We start from the raw sequence: 15,936 nt of genomic DNA, 5'->3' as shown, positions 1-15,936 counted from the left end.
TCTGGGAGTGTGAAATAGCTGCTAAAAAAGTTACCCTGATAGTAGGCTGCAATAATAGAAAAATAGATCATGGAAAATAAATGTTCTAATTATTCTTGATTAGTCAGATCGTGAGTTCAGCATTGCTTTGCTGCTGTGGCTCGCTGAGAAGTTCTGTATCCTGAAGGAGGGGGCTGGAAGGAAGCTGGGCGTGTTGGGACCATCTGCAGAAAAGAAGAACCAAGAGAGGACTCAGGAGGAGTGGGAATCCTGGGTGCAAGTGTCCTGGGCGCTGTTGGGCAGCAAGGGGCCTTAATTAAAAATTTTGTGGTTTTAAGATATCAAAAGTTAATATCAAATATCAAATATCAAAAGTTCTACCAGTGGGTAGAACTTCCAACAAAAGACCAAAGTACTCAACTCTATTCCTGCTGTGATAAAAAAAATGAGCCTTATATCAGTATTTATGATAATGATGTTATAATGGCAAGAGCCTCTATCATGGCATCTGGTCCCATCACTTCATGGGAAATAGATGGGGAAACAGTGTCAGACTTTATTTTTTGGGGCTCCAAAATCACTGCAGATGGTGACTGCAGCCATGAAATTAAAAGATGCTTACTCCTTGGAAGGAAAGTTATGACCAACCTAGATAGCATGTTGAAAAGCAGAGACATTACTTTGCCAACAAAGGTCCGTCTAGTCAAGGCTATGGTTTTTCCAGTGGTCATGTATGGATGTGAGAGTTGGACTGTGAAGAAAGCTGAGCACCGAAGAATTGATGCTTTTGAACTGTGGTGTTGGAGAAGGCTCTTGAGAGTCCCTTGGACTGCAAGGAGATCCAACCAGTCCATTCTAAAGGAGATCAGCCCTGGGATTTCTTTGGAAGGAATGATGCTAAAGCTGAAACTCCAGTACTTTGGCCACCTGATGCGAAGAGTTGACTCATTGGAAAAGACTCTGATGCTGGGAGGGATTGGGGGCAGGAGGAGAAGGGGACGACAGAGGATAAGATGGCTTGATGGCATCACTGACTTGATGGACGTGAGTCTGAGTGAACTCCGGGAGATGGTGATGGACAGGGAGGCCTGGTGTGCTGCGATTCATGGGGTCACAAAGAGTCAGACACGACTGAGCGACTGAACTGAACTGAACTGAATGGCAAGAGCCTCTAAGAGGTAGGTGTTGGAGCCAACACTGTTTTCGAGGGTTCAATACTGTTCATTTCAGTTCTACTGGAACAACACTGAGGTCATCCTTTCAATAGACTATTATTTTACATAGCGGTATGAACCCAAGTGGAAGAAATCAATGGCAGAAATGGGAAATCTAAGACACTTTGATTTAAAAACATTTACAGAGTAACTACATGTGCCAGGAATCAACTTCTGCTGTGGTTTGTATGCTAGAAATGCGGGGCATAGAATGTGGGTGAAAAAGGAGCCTGTATGTGGATGAAAAAGGAGTCCTTGTGTATATTAGGACATTTAATCTTTATTTTTAAAGCAATGGGAGCTTATGTATTGAAGTCTATTATGACAAAAAGATGTTCATGATGAGATTCGCATGGGAAAGAATGCTCTGGCATTTGGGGACTTTAACCTTTATAGACTTTAGAGGTTTAGAAAGAGATAGAAAATATTAGGTGAGTTATCAGCAAAGACTGGGGTAGAGTAGATGGTGCTGGTGATGGAACGTGGGTTGGGATTGCCTGGCAGGATAGAAGGCCCCACTGAGGTCAGTGGCGGTGACTGTGGGTCTGAGACCTGTCAGTCTGCATGTATGCTTTTCTTAACCCAACTTCAACTGCAGAAAAATCAGTGAGCTGGACTTAACCGGAGAAGGGGTATTGCAAGGTGGGTAGTTTACTTGTTTCCATTGCTGGTGCCCATCTCTCCTTCACCAACCTCTCCTCTGGACCCTGTACCACAGGCCGTCTCAAATGTGAGCACCAGGAGACCAAGGGTCTTCTTCTGATGAGTCCCAAGTGCCTGTAACAGTGCTTGGCACATATTGGCTGATGAGTAATTGTTTATTAATTGACTAGGTGAATAAATGAATGGATAATTAGACACTGAATGAGTGCAAAGAAGTTAGGGGACGAGAGTGGAGGGTGTATGCCAAGGAGTATTATAATGGCAGGCCACAAAACTGAGCTGAGTGAGGATGGATATGAAATCCTAAGGGCAGGGAATTTTTCTTGTTAATTACTGCCATCCCAGAACCAAGACGCTGCATATAGTAGATACTCAATAAACTAGAGTTTATTAAAAAAAAACAAAACCAAACACTGGACGTACATGGTGGCCCAGTAGTTAAGACTCTGCACTTCGACTGCAGCTGGCGCAGGTTCAATCTCTGGTCAGGAAGCTAAGATCTCTCAAAAAAAAAAAAATCCACTGTTATAAATAAATAAATGATTACCTTAAAAAATAGTACTGACAACACAGCAAAATACAAAGCTGGAAAGTGTTGTGATACTTTGCTTTTTCCTTATCCTATTTGTCTCTTTTAGAAATTCATAGGGATTCTGTAGCTAAAACAAGTGTGTCTTTTAAAAAAACTTGTATAGCTGAAAGAACCATTGGACAAAAAGGCATGGTCCTTAAAGTATATGTGTCTGCTGTAGATTACAGCTCTGACCCTTTAGTCAGTTCTCAACTCTTAGATTTAATAGGAAGTCATTTAGAATGCTGTTTCTCAAATTTTAGCGGATACGGGACTCCTGAGAACATTTTTAAACACTCATTCTGGTTAAGGGATGTCTGAAGTGAGGCCCAAGATTCTGCCTCTCTAACTAGCTCACAGGTAACGCTGATGCTGCTGGTCTCAGGGCCACGCTTTGAATAGCATGGATTTGGAATGCTTGGTTACTCAGCATCTGAAAGGAAAGGGTTTGTTAAAAGACAATAGAAGCCATTTCATCAGAACTCAGTATTTCAGTATCATATCTTCAGATCCTCTGGAAAAAGTTCCTGATGTTTCTTCATTAAGTTGTAACAGCCCGGACTTCCCTGAAGGCTTAGTAGTAAAGAATCTGCCTGCCAACGCAGGAGACACAGGTTTGATTTCTGATCCAGGAAGATACCACATGCCTCGAGGCAGTGAAGCCTGTGTCCCACAACTACTGTGCCCCCAAACTACTGAAGCCCACCCACCCTAGACCCTGTGCTCCGCAACAAGAGAAACCACCACAGTGAGAAGCCTGAACACCACAACTAGAGAGGAGCAAGTAGAGAAAACAAGCACAGCGATGGAGACCCAGCGCAGCCAAGAATAAATAAGCAAATGACGTGGAGCAGCCCTCCTCCTAAACCCAGCTTTGGACCACTGCCGCAACCACCTGTTTGGGAACCCCACCCTCCGTATCTGCAGCTAATTTCTACCACCATTGAATGGTACAGACGCTTTCTCTATTAAAAAACAACAACGGCAAACAAAACTTTCCATTTAGTCTGTTTTTCCCTGCAGTTAAAGCCACATTTCCTTCCACGTCCTCACAGGCACATTTCTCAGGCGCGCTGCCTGTCTCCTGTTGCTTTCCATTTCCCCTTAACTGTATCCAACCAAGCCTCCCTGTTTGCCCTCTACCAAGTGACTTGCCAAGGTTGTAAATAACCCTGGGTCACTGGGTTTTTTTTGGACATTTGCCAGTGTTTGACCTTTCAGAATGATTCCACACAGCTGACCAATTGCTCCTACTAAAAACGCCCTTTTCCCATTGGTTTTGGTTTTCCTCAAATTGCTCTGGCTGTTTCTTCTTATCCTCTTTTCCTCACGGAAGGTCTTCTGCTCAGCTCTTGAAGATTACAGTCCTTCTGGTCTGTCCTGGACTCTCTTTTCAGCCTCAAAACTGGAAGACAAGCTCATGCATTCTTAGATATCCACAGATATCTAAGAATATCTTTCCAAGACTGGAGTCATCCTTTCCCTCCAAATAGGTTCCTCTTACAATATTCTCTTTGGTAGTGAATAAGCCACCCCTCGTCCACTTCCTTAAATGGTAAATCTGGGCTCATACATGACCTCTTCCTCACCACCCCGTGCCCGCATCTCCACATCTGATTGATTGCCATGTCCTTGTGCTACGTATCTATAATTTCTTCTCACTGCTGCCATTCTGGTCCAAGCCATCAGCACCTCTCACCTGGACCATCGTGAAATCCCCCCAAAATGACTTTACTGTATCCACTCTTGCTTCCCTCCAATCCATCCTCTGCACAGTACAGTCAAAGTGATCTCTTCACATCTGATCATGTGACTGCCCTACAGAAAATCTCACAGCTTTCCATTTTCTTAGGAGAAAGTCTCAACTCCTTCTTGGTTTGTAGTGGTTTGCAAACCACTTTGCAAACCTTGGTTTGCCTCTCAGCCACCTGGTCCCACAGTGTCCACCTCTGTGATCCCTTCATTCAAAACCCTCTTCAAGGGCCCCCAATATTCCATACTCATCTTCTGCCTTGGCTTTCCATACTTGCTGTTCCAACTGCCCGAGTGATCTCTTCCTCACCTTTGCCTAACAATTCCTAACTCATCCTTTGCCTTGTGGCTTAAATATCACTTCCTCAAAAAATCCTCTCTTGAACCTTCAGCTCAACTTCTGTGTTCCCGCAGCAGCTTCAGTTTCCCTTCCAGAGCACGTGGCTGGTGATGGGTGGAGCCATGATGTGAACCACATGGTCAGGCTCCAGGGGCCATGCTGCTGACCTTGACTTCGATGGAGGTAGGTCTGTCTAATGTGTCCACAGCTCTAATACTAGTCACAACACGGTATTTAGCACATACATTATTTGGTTAATTAATTGATTACTTAATTCAGAAACTTACTAAATGAATAGATTGTTTATGTGCTGGGACTGTTACAAGTGTATTCTTAAGTGGTATAGTGTCTGTTTGGTCTCAAAGGCATCTTCTCATTTTGTAGATTGTCTAGGTGTGGGATGGGCCGTATACTAATTGACTGAAAGTTAGAGATGCATTTCAGTGTATAGAGCAGCATATATACACATTATGTGAGTTACATATGTAGCTTTAAATTTTCTGGAAGTTGCTTTAAAAAGCAAAATATTAAAATATTTTTTTATTAAAAAAGGATCCCGTGCAGCTCAGGAATCGTTTCAGTTGGACGACCAGAGAAACAGACCAGGGAAAGGAAAGGAGAAAACGGGTCTTCTGCAGATAGAACCACAGCCCAGACAAGCTCCAGACACCATAGCAGCCCGCACAGGGCCACGGAAGCCATAACTGAAACTGGCAGCTTGGATATTTCTCTCTCTTTTTTTAAGATTCTTTTTTATGTGGACCATTTTTAAAGTATTTACTGAATTTGTTACAATATTGCTTTCATTAAAGCAATCACTGCAGACGGTGACTGCAGCCGTAAAGTCAGAAGATGACTGCTTTGGCAGGAGATTGATGACAAACCTAGGCAGTGTGTTGAAAAGCAGAGACATCACTCTGCCGACAAAGGTCTGTATAGTCAAGGCTATGGTCTTCCCCGTTGTCTATGGTTGTGAGAGCTGGACTGTAAAGAAGGCAGAGCACCAAAGAATCAATGCCTTCCAACTGTGGTGATGGAGAAGACTCCTGAAAGCCCCTTGGACAGCAAGGAGACAGAACCAGTCAATCTGAAGGGAGATGAACCCTGAATTTTCATTGGAAGGACTGATGCTGAAGCTGCAGCTCCAGTATTTTGGTCATCTGATGCAAACAGCCGACTCATTGGAAAAGTCAATGATGCTGGGCAAGACTGAGGGCAGAAGCAGAAGAGGGTGGGTAAGGTTGGGTACAAGGATGAGACGGCATCACCAATGCAATGAACATGAACTTGGGCAAACTCTGGGAGATGAGGAGGGACAGGGAGGCCTGGCATGCTGCAGTCCATGGAGTCGCAAAGAGCTGGACACAACTGGGTGCCTGAACAACAGTGTAGTTGATTTACAATATTGTGTTAGTTTCAGGTGTCCCGCATGGTGATTCAGTTACATATTCATATGTATGTGTGTACATATATATGTCACATACATGTATGTGTAGGTATATGCACACATATATGTTAATATATATACACATATTCTTTTTCAGATTCTTTCCCCTTACAGATTATTGCATGATATTGAGCACAGTTCCCTGTGCTATACACTAGGTCCTTGTTGGTCATCTATTTTTTTTATAGCAACTATTAATCCCAAACTCCTATCCCTCCCGTCCTCGCTTCCAGTAGACCCCTTTTCTCCTTAGTTACACAGTTATCTAGCTCAGGAGCTCATGAAATGAGGGGCACTGAGGAGCTGGGAGCAGACCACCTTGGAGGCAGGAAGGCTGGGGCTGAGGCACACGACTTGAGCTGGAGTCTGTGGGGAAAAGGGGCCCGGGAGGACTTCCTGAGGCCCAGCGGCCGCAGGACCCACGTCAGCAAAGGTGCCTGACCATCTGTGTTCAGTGGCTTGCGTTCTGTGGAGTGAGGACCCTCCACGGCGCCGGGGTGTCAGGAAAGCCTGCTCTCCGTAAACGCTGGGTGGGTGTTTCGAGTGGAGATCACTGAAGAGAGCACTCGGTGGGCAGAGCTGATAGGAGAGCTAAGCAGAAGGACGTGATGGGGAGTGAGACGCGGGCCTGAGGCCCTGGGCCCGCCCCTGCAACGCATATGAGGGCAGGGAACTCCCCAAAGGCTGTGACTTTGAGAGGTCAAGCCAGTTCTATTTAAATACTAAAAAGGCTCAGAGACCTCAGTTGACATCCGGGTCACACCAGAGTTAATCCACTTGTCTTCGCTGAGGAGGACACGCGGTGACAGGTCATGGGGAACGACAAGGCTGTTTCCATCGTCGCTGCGGGAGGTGGAAACTGCCTGCAAGAGGAGCTGTCAGTGACTGCAAACAAATGCCACGCGCAGAGCCAGCAGAGGCCACGTGCCAAGAATTCCAGATAACAGACTCGAAACCTTGCCTTTTCAGGGGGACACAAAGTGGGATGCTTTATTATTCAGACAGGTAGGTCGGAAGCAGGAAGCCATAAGTTCAGCACAGATGTGTTGACTTCCCATCAAGCTCTAACTTCTGGAAAATAAACAGGAGGTTCATCAATGTAGTCAAAACGTTCATGGAGACTGCTGCTAACTCAGTGAATTCCCACTGCCTGTTCCAACAGCCTCGAGAAATGCCAGCTGTGCTGAGCTGCACTGAATATAGCTAAGAGCTTCTTGATGTAAGTGGACACTTGCGGTTCACATGCTCTGTTGTGACATTTTAAAGGTAGCAGCACTGTTTGGGATAAGACACACTCGGAAAGGAGAAAGCATATGCGTTGCAAGCACTTCTGAAAGTATGATGCAGTTTGCAAAACCCAGAGCAAGGTTTCTCTGACTGTAAGCGGGCAGCCACCGTGGGCTGCTTTTCAGTGTCAAATAATGAAAACAGTGTACATATGAGAGCTGAGCGCCAGCCCGCCTTTGCGGTGGCACTGTTGAAGAGTCTTTCTTCTAGAATGTAGATGCCTCTTAATCAGGCTACTTGCTGTCCTGGCAGCCTTTGGCTTAATCAAAAGTAGGTTGATTCCTGTGACATCACTTCACTGACAAAGGTCCATCTAGTCAAAGCTATGGTTTTTCCAGTAATCACGTACGGATGTGAGAGTTCGACCATAAAACAGGCTAAGCGTCAAAGGATTGACATTTTTGAATTTTGGTGCTGGAGAAGACTCTTGAGAGTCCCTTGGACTGCATGGAGATCAAACAAGTCAATTCTAAAGGAAATCAACCCTGAATACTCATTGGAAGGACTGCTGCTGAATTTGAAGCTCCAATACTTTGGCCCCCTGATGCAGAGCTGACCACTGGAAAAGACCCTGATGTTGGGAAAGATTGAAGGCAGGAGGAGAAGGGGACAGCAGAAGATGAGATGGTTAGATGGCATCACCAACTCAATGGACATGAGATTGGGTAAACTCCAGGAGTTGGTGATGGACAGGGAGGCCTGGTGTTCTGTGGTCCATGGGGTCGCAAAGAGTAGGACATGACTGAGCGACTGAACTGAACTCCGCTTCATATGAACAAGCTGCATGCAAAGAATGAGTTCGAAAAGACAATTTGTTCATAAGTCTGAAGAAGTTAGCCTAGGTACTAACACAATTGGCTGTATACTGCTGGACTATAATAGGCTTATAATACTTTTCACACAAATAATACATAGAAAACAAATACAAAAAAATAAAACATTTTTAATCTTGCAGTATAGTACCTTGAAAAGTATAGGAGTATAGTACAACAGCTGGCACACAGGGGCTGGCATCGAGTGAACAGTCAGGAGTTACTGACTGGAGATGGTAGCGCTGAAGGATCGTCAGCAATAGGAGATAAATGGCAAGCCGCAATGTCACTCACGCCTGACATTGATGACCCAGCTTGTAGTTCCTTGCTGGAACCAGATGCATGTTCTCGTCTTTGAAAGTTTGCAACTTGAAGGTTCGTATGTAGGGGGCTTACTGTATAGTTCTCTTGAAATATGTATTTTTCTGGGGTTGGTCTGCTGTGGGGCCTGAGATTCTGCATGGCTAACAAGCTGTCGGAGGCAAGGGATGCTATTGGTCTGCAGACCATGCTTTGAGATACCTCAGTTCTAATGCTGACATCCTGACTTCTTGCTCTGAGGTAGAACTCAGACATTACCATTTTCTAAAGCTTTCCAGGGCTCTTTTGTAAACAGGGTGGAAGTGATGAGTAGCTTGGGGCCCCTAGCGAGGGTAGGAACACTGAGAAGAGGACTGCATTAGACATGCTTAGTTCTGAATACTTCAGCTAAGAAAGTGTTCTAAAAGATGAGCGTAATATGACTTGAAATTATGAAAGTTTATAAAATAAGAGAATCCTTCATTCTTCACACAGTATAAAGAAAATAAAAAAAAAATTAAGCTATCTCTGCATATGCAACAGTTTTCTTTTTCTTTTTAAAATCTTTTCAGGCATGTGGGACCTTAGTTCCTGACCAGGGATCGAACCCGTGCCCCCTGCAGTGGAATTGCACAGTCATAACCACTGGACTACCAGGGAAGTTCTTACAACAGTGTTCTAACTCAGTGATGAGTCACGAGCCTCTTCCACCATCAGTACTCGGAAACGTACCGCGTCCTTACTGACACGGTGCTGTATTCCACAGCTTGGTTAAGCCATAATTCATCTCACCAACTCCTTATAGGGGGACATCCTGTTGACTCTGATTTTTCTGTTTTGCAGATGATGCTCTGTGCGCATATCCATGGGCACATGTACACGATGTTCCATAGGGACAGATTTCTAGATGTGGAAGTGCTGGGTTATTTAAATAATGCTCCTCAAATTGTCCTCCAAATCACATCTTCTTCAAACAGCTCACCAAATTACATTCCTACCATCTTATATAAAAATGCTTTTTTCCCAATCACTTTGCAACCACTGGGCCTTGGCCGTCTTTCGAGATTAACCAATATGCCATGTGAAAAGTGGCTCCATGGTGTTGTAGTTTGCCTGTCATGATGAAGGTGTGAGGCTGAATTAGATTTAAGTACCTCTTCTTGGGATGGCCTGTCTATAGCTTTTGTCCCTTTAGCTATTTGATTGTGTTTTTACAGTAATCTTTTGTCTACTATGCATTATAAGTATTTTCAGCCTGTTTGACAGTGGTACACAGACAAGTTCCCTTTCTATACAGTGAGATCTATTCATTTTCATGACTTCTGAGTTTTACTTCTTGTTTAAGAAAGACGTCCTTATCCCAAGATTATAAAATATATTCCTGGTTTCTCTATCTGCTACTTGCATAGATTTGTCATTTATTAATCTGTCTGATCATTAATCCTTGTGCAAAATGTACACTTCACTTACGACTTGAAGTTGAGCTATTACTTCGTTTCTTTTATTTTCAAATTTCATTCTCAGCACCAGACAGGTCTTCATTATTCCTGGATTTGAATCATCTCCTTTATCATATAGTCAACTCCACAGGTACATTCTGGTCCTTCCTTTTATCTCTTCCTCTTTTTACGTGACTATCCGAGCTGTCAAAACTTCTGCAGTTTTATAGAACTTCTAGAAAGTTTAGTTTTTGTTTTTCTTCTTCTCCCCTTCCTCTGCCTCTTTCTTCTTTTAACAAATTTCTTCTTGACTTTTTTCTAGATGGATTAGGAATTCCCATGTCAGGTTCTAAAGCAGTCTCATTGGAATTTTTACTGCAATTCCATTTTAATCCACGAATGTAAGAATAGACTTTTTTACAGTATTGAGTGTTCCAGACAGAAACAAGGTCTCTCCACTTATACGTGTATATTATTCATATATATTTAAAATATTTTTTACAAATATAGATCTTACACATTTCTTATTAAGCTTATTCCTGATATTGACAGATAGACTGATCTATTAATCATCATTTTAATTGATTACTAACAGTATACGACAGCTATTGATTTCAATATCTGCTGTTGCTGTTAAGTAGCTAAGTCATGTCCTACTCTTTGCAACCCCATGGACTGTTGCCCACCAGACTCCTCTATCCATGGGATTTTCCAAGCAAGAATACTGGAGTGGGTTGCCATTTCCTTCTCCAGGAGATTTAAATATATTTATCTCCTAATCATCAATCTCACTAGGCTCTTAAGGCCTCATGGTTTAATTCATTGTCTTTGGAGTTATTAAGCTTTGATTTTACAAAACCCATTTATTAGTTTCCTTTTTCAACTATGAAGCTAATAAATATGCAATTGGGAAAATTAGAAATATAGCAGAGAAACTACCCCAACAACCAAGAACAACTATTATTATTTTATTATTTTACTTGCATCGGTTTTCATTCCTTTTTTTAACATTTTTTTTAACATTGAAATGTTGTAGGCTTACAGGGCTTCCCTGGTGACCCAGTGGTAAAGAATCCACCTGCCACTGCAGGAGACACAGGAGATGCAAGTTTGATCCCTGGAAAATTCCATGTACAGAAGAGCCTGGCGGGCTGCAGTCCATGGGGTTGCAAAGAGTTGAGCATGCACACGCAATTGAGCATGCACATGTGCACAGTTGTAGAGTATAATATTAATTTCAGGTGTACCATACAGTGATTCAATATTCTTATATAGTACAAAGTACAGTTACCCTCTGTCATCATACAAAGCTATGACAAAAGGAACTACAGTCAATATCTTATAGGTTATTGTAATAATTTATAATGAAAAATAATATATATGTGTTACTGAATCATTTAGCTATACCCCTGAAACATTGTAAATCAGTTGTACTTCAATAAAAAATTTTTTTTTAATTTTAAAGGAGGAGGACAAGATATATTTGCATGGCTTCTTCCACAGAATTGTAATAACATGGCATACTTAACTGGGTGCCTTTCTTAAATGAATAATTGCCTTCTATTTGCCAAACCCTTTTGCTGGAGGCATATTTGTCTAATAAGGAGCCGTGTGCTTCTCACTTAGGGGCAGAAGCACTCATGTGACTTGTGCACTGAGTTGCTGAGTTAGGTCAGCCCCTCTGCTGCCAGCGTGGCCTGCTGGCATCTGAACCACCCGCTCCGGTTCAGCATAACCAGGCCTTCCGGCCCTCGCTCCATACATAGCTGCTAACCTCTCTACATACCTAGCTGCCCCTTTCCAGGCCTCTGAGCAATCACTTTCAGGGTTCAAGTGATGTGGAGGTGGCAGAGGCCTTATAATTCTACTTAAAAGGCTGACCAGGGACTTCCCTGGTGGTCCAGTGGCTAAGACTCCATGTTCCCAATGCAGGCGGGCAGGTTCAGCCACTGGTCAGGGAACTAAAGGCCCAGCACCGCCCTCCCCCCACAAAACAATTCCAAAAAGAAAAGACTGACTAGACTGTGACATGATAGAGATTTCCCAAGAACACTTTTAGAAACCATTTCCCACATGGCTCTTCCGTGGGGGTTGGGTAGCAGAGTTTCTGGTTCTTGAATGGGTGCTTCTCCATCAACTGACCCTGTGGGAGGTGGCTGACTCCCCTGCTGTGTGTGATGGTGTTTCTCCCCCTTCTCTGGGCCCTAGCAAAATTCCCTGCAACAGGAGAAACCCGTTTACCTGATACCCTATTACTCTGCTAGCCTAGCATCCTCTTCGGAGTATTGGAGGGTGACACCCGAGGTATTTGGGAGCCACTTGAGCCAAGACAAGGAGATGATCTTTCGCTGTAGCTGCATCGCCCACATGACCAACGTGAGGACTGAATTAGAGCGGTGGGCGTGGGCTTTGACCCCTGCTCACATGGAAATGAGCAGAAATGTCGGCACATGGCAGCTGAAGATATTCCACGTCTAGACGAGCCTTTTGTCGTTTGGAAGGGAGCCAAGCTCAATGAGTGACTGCACCTGTTCATCCAAAGAATCTTAAAAAGATCATCTCAAGGGAGCAGAAATAGTCCTACACTTGACTAAGTCCAGGTTTCTGGACTGAAGAAAACAATCACTTTTTTTTTTTTAAGGTTTTGAGCCAGTATTGGTCAGGTACTGGTGAAGATTTCATATTTTTTCCCCTACTTGTCAATTAACTGGTTTCATTTTTCTTTTGCTCTCAGGGATGAAGGTCTCACTTAAATCATTAGCATAACTCCACAGATTGGAGCTTTACTGAGTGGTGATCTCAGAGGTAGCTTTGAATATTTAAAAACCATGTGTAGAGCAGACCCAAACCGGTACCCACAAAAACAGTGATGAGGGTAGTCGGCTCAAAGGAGCTGATGGAGCACAGCCCCAGCTCACAGACACCACGGCAGATCTAACAAGCAGCCTTTCTCTTCAGCAAATGATACCTGTGATGCAGAGAGCTGAGACACGCCGCAGTACAGAGCTTGACAAGGGCAGGCGATCCCCAAGCCTTACCCTGGCTATCTCCTCTGAATTTCTAGATTATTACAGACTGAGAACTCAAACTACTTGCTCACAGCTGGCATGAAGCTGAGGCATCTTCATTTGTTGCAAACAGACTGCTGATGCTAAAAAAGGAACTCACTTCATCCGGGGTTAGGTTGCTGCTTAAGCCGGCTCCGACCAGAGCTGTTTAAAACAACTGCGCTGAAATTAACCAAATAGCCACATTACTTTAAGAGAAACACATTGTAGGCGTGAATAAATCTGTGCTGAAGAGAAGCGTGAAGCTGTCTGAACTGATGTTTACAGGTGAGCGGGGAGAAGTAAGGATGGCATTGGAAGGGCTGTTGGATTTCATGCATGTGATTGGAGGGTGTGCGTTACGACACCAGCACCCATTCCAGTCCTCAGTCCCCAAACCCAAGGGTGGTTCTGGATTCCTGCTCCCACCTCCCCCTTCGCAGTCTCTCAGCAAGTCCTGCCAGGTCCAAAATGCAACCAGACTCACCTGCTTTCTCCATCACTACTGCCCCTGTGCAGTCCAGGAGTCTGCCCTGGCTTCCTCTGCATCCCACTTACAGCCACACTAAGGGCCCACAACACTTCTCTACTTACCACCCCACAGGGCACCCCTTCTTAGAGCCCACAGCATCCTTCAGGATCTGAGCCCTGCTTCCCGCTCTTTCCCTCATCTTCTCACACCTTCTACCCTAAGCAAGTGCAGCACACTGCAGCCCAGGCAGATACACTAACGGCTTTAGGTTCTCTGATGGGACTTCCCTGGTGGCTCAGACAGTAAAGAAACTGCCTGCAACGCAGGAGATCCAGGTTTAATCCCTGCATCAGGAAGATCCCCTGGAGAAGGAAATGGCGACCCAGGGGACGACAGAGGATGAGATAGTTGGATGGCATCACCGACTCAATGGATGTGAGTTTGAGCAAACTCTGGGAGTTGGTGATGGACAGGGAAGCCTGGCGTGCTGCAGGCCATGGGGTTGCAAATAGTCAGACATGACTGAGTGACTGAACAACAACCACCAATATTCTTGCCTGGAGAATCCCATGAACAGAGGAGCCTGGTGGACTACATACAGTCCATGGGGTCACAAAGAGTCGGACATGACTGAGTGATTCACACTTTCACTGTTTTCAATGTACCTCGTGGTCTTTGCATTGCTATTCTCTCTGCACAGACTGTTCCTCGCATGGCTCACAGCCCAAATGTCATCTTCTTAGAGATGCCCCCCACCCCATGGCCTCAGTCACTGCTCAGTCCCTCTATGGAGCAACCAGGCTTTATCCTCTTTATAGCTTGATTACAACCTGACCTCTGCTTGTTTGCTAACCAACTCCTTAATAGAAGCAGTGACTGTATCTGTCTTATTCACTGCCGTGTGCCCAGCGCCTACTCATTCTCAGTTAATAATGGTTGAGTCAGTGAAGAGGATGCCACGTTTCCCGCCCATTTGCTTCGATTTGGACTGTGCCCCCTCTTCCCCCCAAATCACAGAAGAATAATGCGTTAACAGTTGACAGGAAACTGAGGCGAACAACTTCCCTTCTCCCCTGCTGGGCTGGGGAGCTGGAGGCTGCGGTTCCGAGGTGGTTTGCCCAGTAGCACACAGCTCACCAGGGGCAGAGTCCGGAATGAAGCCGGGTCTCAGGACTCTGTCTGGCACCCTCCCTACAAAACCTGTGGATGGGCTGGGCTCCAAAAGAACTGGATTTTGTGGCTGAGCAAACAGTAATAAGGAATATGCGATGAAAGGAGGAAGGCGAGCCTGGGAAGAGAATACCATAAGACCCCTTAAAACAGCAGGGATAGGGAACAAGGTCCTGAAATAAAAAATAAAGGGAAGTCTTGCCATCCATCTGCCAATGCAGGATACTCAGGTTTGATCCCTGGTCCAGGAAGAGCCCAGAGTCCTCGGGACGACTGAGCCTGAGAGCCGCAACTACTGAGCCCATGAGCTACAGCTACTGAAGCCCATGTGCCCTAGAGACCGTGCTCGGCAACAAGAGAAGCCTCTGCGATGATAAGCTGAGCACGGCAGATACAGGGCAGCCCCTGTTGGCCACAACTACAGAAAGCCTGCATGCAGCAATGAAGAACTGGCGTAGCCAAGATAAAAGTAAGGGGAAGTACACGTGCGGGAGGAGCAGTCATTGGCACGGGCCGTGGAGGTCGAGGTACAGTCTCCTGCTTTGTAGAAGGGCTTCCAGGGCAGCAATGTGTGAGAAGGCGTGGAGGCTGCCCCGTGAGACAGTGATGAGGACCCAAGCAGGTAGGAGGCAGACTCTCGAGCCCCGGCAGACACTCACAGGCACTACTCAAATGCTCTTGTGGACAAATGTAAACTTTTTATGTGGCTGGATGCAGCCCCGGGGAAGTCAGTTTGAATCCTTTGACACAAAACCTCTGAATCTGGTTGGGTCTTCTTGTTGTTCAGTCGCTCAGTCGTGTCCAACTCTTTGTGACCCCGTGGACTGCAGCACGCCAGGCTTCCCTGTCCTTTACCATCTCCTGGCACTTACTCAAACTCTTGTCTATTGAGTCAGTGATGCCATCCAACCATCTCATCCTCTGTCGTCCCCTTCTCCTGCCTTCAATCTTTCCCAGCGTCAGGGTCTTTTCCAAGGAGTCAGTTCTTCACATCAGATGGCTTCAGCTTCAGAATTAGTCTTTCCAATGAATATTCAGGACTGATTTTCTTTAGGATGGACTGGTTCGATCTCCTTGCTGTCCAAGGTACTCCAAAGAGTCTTCTCCAACACCACGGTTTGAAGGCATCCATTCTTCAACACTGTCTTTTTGATTGTCCAGCTCTCACATCCATACACGACTACTGGAAAAACCATAGCTTTGACTAGACGGACCTTTGTTGGCAAAGTAATGTCTCTGCTTTTTAATACGCTGTCTAGGTTGTTCACAGCTTTTCTTCCAAGGAGGAAGCGTCTTTTAATTTCATGGCTGCAGTCACCATCTGCAGTGATCTTGGAGCCCAAGAAAATAAAGTCTGTCACTGTTTCCATTGTTTCCCCAATTATCTGCCATGAAGTGATGGGACAGGATACCACGACCTTAGTTTTTTGAATGTTGAGTTTT

The sequence above is a fragment of the Bos indicus genome, chromosome 23 (assembly GCF_029378745.1).
Source record: "Bos indicus isolate NIAB-ARS_2022 breed Sahiwal x Tharparkar chromosome 23, NIAB-ARS_B.indTharparkar_mat_pri_1.0, whole genome shotgun sequence".
NCBI lineage: Eukaryota > Metazoa > Chordata > Mammalia > Artiodactyla > Bovidae > Bos > Bos indicus.
The sequence above is the reverse complement of the archived record's forward strand: the minus strand, read 5'-3'. Positions refer to the sequence as shown.